Raw genomic sequence first — 4,282 nt, 5'->3', positions numbered from 1 at the left:
GGCAGGCTTGATAACGAGATGAACATGACAGTATATAAGTACGTAAGAGCGAGTGAAACAATAACAGAAGCGAGCGAGATAGTAATAGGAGCGAGCGAGATAGTAATAGGAGCGAGCAAGATAGAAATAGTACGAGCAACGAGGACTCGAGCTCGAGAATCGGATTTTTCTTGCGCGCTATTATTTTCCTCTCGCTCGCTCCTATTACTGTCTCGCTCGCTCCTATTATTGTCTCGCTCGTTCTTGTTGCTGTTTCACTCGCTCTCGATTCTTGGGTCCGCTTATCATTCCGGGCTATCTATCACGACTGCCAAGTGTGACAGAGAAAGCAAGACCATGAGTAGAGAGCGAGCGAGATGACCTATCATCAAAGAGTTCCGAAGTCTCTTACAATCGGTTTCTTCGCTTCCTCTATCCATTCGCAATTCACGAAAATGTAAACATCTTATAAAATAAAAATTGAAACTTTTATTTTTAATTTCATCGGTTTGAAAGTAATTTTAATGAATTAAAGAGATTTTTGCGATTAAAATGATATCAAACACGACGTAAATCGGGTAATTTTTAATTAGTCTGATAATAAAAATTTTATAATTATATTTAACTAAATTTATGCGATTTATATCGTGTTTGATATTATTTTAATCTCAAAATTCTCATTATTCCATTAAAATTACTTTCAAATGAATAAAAAATGCATTTAATTTTTTGACATATATTCGTGAATATTATAAATGAAGTCTCGTGTAAAAAACTTCGGAATCTGCGACATCGGGAATTTTTTCATTATTTATAATAATATACGACTTTAAATTGCCATAAAATAAAAACTAAAGCTTTGATATTTTATTTGATCTTTTTGATTAAAAGGGATTAATGAAATTTTTGAAATTGAAAATTATTCTAATAAAATATTGAGTTTAATGTGATTTCAATCGTAAAAATCAATGTGTACATGTATATAATAAAACTCTTAATTTCTCATAATTATAGTTTTATTTTAATAAATTAATAGTGTCTAATTTAAACTATAATTTTGAAAATAAGACTACATTGTATAAAATGTTGCATTGTACTTTACTTAATTTATCTTACTGAACATAACTTTAGAATTAATTTGATTTTTACGATTGAAATCACATTAAACTCAATATTTTATTAGAATAATTTTCAATTTCAAAAATTTCATTAATCCCTTTTAATCAAAAAGATCAAATAAAATATCAAAGCTTTAGTTTTTATTTTATGGCAATTTAAAGTCGTATATTATTATAAATAATGAAAAAATTCCCGATGTCGCAGATTCCGAAGTTTCTTACACGAGACTTCATTTATAATATTCACGAATATATGTCAAAAAATTAAATGCATTTTTTATTCATTTGAAAGTAATTTTAATGGAATAATGAGAATTTTGAGATTAAAATAATATCAAACACGATATAAATCGCATAAATTTAGTTAAATATAATTATAAAATTTTTATTATCAGACTAATTAAAAATTACCCGATTTACGTCGTGTTTGATATCATTTTAATCGCAAAAATCTCTTTAATTCATTAAAATTACTTTCAAACCGATGAAATTAAAAATAAAAGTTTCAATTTTTATTTTATAAGATGTTTACATTTTCGTGAATTGCGAATGGATAGAGGAAGCGAAGAAACCGATTGTAAGAGACTTCGGAACTCTTTGATGATAGGTCATCTCGCTCGCTCTCTACTCATGGTCTTGCTTTCTCTGTCACACTTGGCAGTCGTGATAGATAGCCCGGAATGATAAGCGGACCCAAGAATCGAGAGCGAGCGAAACAGCAACAAGAACGAGCGAGACAATAATAGGAGCGAGCGAGACAGTAATAGGAGCGAGCGAGAGGAAAATAATAGCGCGCAAGAAAAATCCGATTCTCGAGCTCGAGTCCTCGTTGCTCGTACTATTTCTATCTTGCTCGCTCCTATTACTATCTCGCTCGCTCCTATTACTATCTCGCTCGCTTCTGTTATTGTTTCACTCGCTCTTACGTACTCATATACTGTCATGTTCATCTCGTTATCAAGCCTGCCGCTGGCAAGCGGCCGATGGCAAATTGTGACAAATAAATAAGTTAATCATTTTAAGATATATTTATAAGGGTATGCGAGTAATTTTAATGGAATAATGAAAATTTTGCGATTAAAATAACATCAAACACGGTATCAATCGGATAAATGTATTTAAATATATATAATCAAAATGTTTATTATCAGACTAATTAAAAATTATCCGATTTTTATTTTATAAGATGTTTACATTCGCGAGGAAGCCGAGTCCGCTTATCTTTACGACCTGTCAAGTGCGAGAGCGACAGCGAAACCGCGAGTCGAGAGCGAGCGAGATGACCTATCATCAAAGAATTCCGAAGTCTCTTACAATCGGCTTCTTCACTTCCTCTATCCATTCGCAATTTACGAGATTATAAAGTAAAAACTGAAACTTTTATTTTTTATTTTATCGATATGAAAGTAATTTTAATGAATTATTGAGATTTTTGCGATTAAAATGATATCAAACACGACGTAAATCGGATAATTTTTAATTGGTCTGATAATAAAAATTTTGATTATATATTTAACTACGTTTATCCGATTGATACCGTGTTTGTTATTTTAATCGCAAAATTTTCATTATTCCATTAAAATTACTTTTATACCCTTATAAATATATCTTAAAATAATTAACTTATTTATTTGTCATAATTTGTCATCGGCCGCTTGCCAGCGGCAGATTTGATAACGAGATGAGCATGACAGTATATGAGTACGTAAGAGCGAGTGAAACAATAACAGAAGCGAGCGAGATAGTAATAGGAGCGAGCGAGAGAGAAATAGTATGCCAGGCTGCAAGAAAGACTCTATTTCCAAGTCTTCGTTGCTCGTGCTATTGCTATCTCGTTCGCTCTTATTGCCATTTCGCTCTCTCTTATTACCTTCTCGCTTGCTCACATAACTCGTATACGCTATACACGCACGCACGCACACACACACACACACACACACACACACACACACACACACACACACACACACACACACACACACACACACACACACACACACACACACACACACACACACACACACACACACACACACACACACACACACACACACACACACACACACACACACACACACACACACACACACACACACACACACACACACACACACACACACACACACACACACACACACACACACACACACACATATGTATATAAAACTTTGCTCACTTGAAATATCTACGCTATTTTTACAGATATGAAAAAATTGTAATTACGAAAATTGTACGATTAAAAGGACCATGATATGCTAGTAATATTGTTTTCGTAAGTGGAAGCGTTTTAGAAATTTCAAGATTATCTTCATATTATTTAATGGAACCATCCTAATTTTTTTATATAAATCGATTCTTCGCAATATTCCGTGTAAAAAGTTATAAAGATAGTATAGTCAAAAATTGAACAGTTAACGAGATATTTGATTCTTTAAGTTGACATAATTTTATATAAATTATAAAATATCTGATAAAATGTTCATTTTTCGATTATTTTACTTTAATAATTTTATGCATAGAATAGTAAGAGGAATCAGTTAATGTAAAAAAAACATATAATTGTTCTTAAGAAAAAATATGTCGCTGCTCATTGCAAATTCATATATCAAAAAAAAAATTATATATATATATATATATATATATATATATATATATATATAGAGAGAGAGAGAGAGAGAGAGAGAGAGAGAGAGAGAGAGAGAGAGAGAGAGAGTGAGAGGATCGCAAATTCGTCATTTCTCATTTATATTAAAATTTATTTGATATTGTAAGCACCTTGCTATACAGCACTGGTGCTACCGACATTTTGTGCACATAGCACGGAATAGAACCAAAAATTGTGCACCTTATATGTTACCCTCTGAGAACATTCGTGCACCTTGGCTTCGTAGTTTAGGTGCACGTTTTCAAGGTCCACAGAGGGCGTATCGCTTTCAGGGATCACCTAAAAGCGGGCCATGACACCTCTCATTCTTCACTCTGATAATAATAATACTTTTGAAATGGTCTTTCGAATGTGATCGATTCGAGGGACATCTCGGGTCTGTTCTTTTTAGATGCACTGCTGCACTAGTGTAATAAGTTAGAAAAAGACAAACATACTTTCTTTCACTCGAACTAATTGCACTAGTGCAGCAGTGCAGCTAAAAAGAACAGGCCCCTCATGTCATAAGTTGGCACGCCTG

This window comes from Camponotus vicinus, unplaced genomic scaffold (genome assembly GCF_025532165.1).
Source record: "Camponotus vicinus isolate PSW18456_S1 unplaced genomic scaffold, iyCamVici1.0 SCAF_1, whole genome shotgun sequence".
Classification (NCBI taxonomy): Eukaryota; Metazoa; Arthropoda; class Insecta; order Hymenoptera; family Formicidae; genus Camponotus; species Camponotus vicinus.
The sequence above is the reverse complement of the archived record's forward strand: the minus strand, read 5'-3'. Positions refer to the sequence as shown.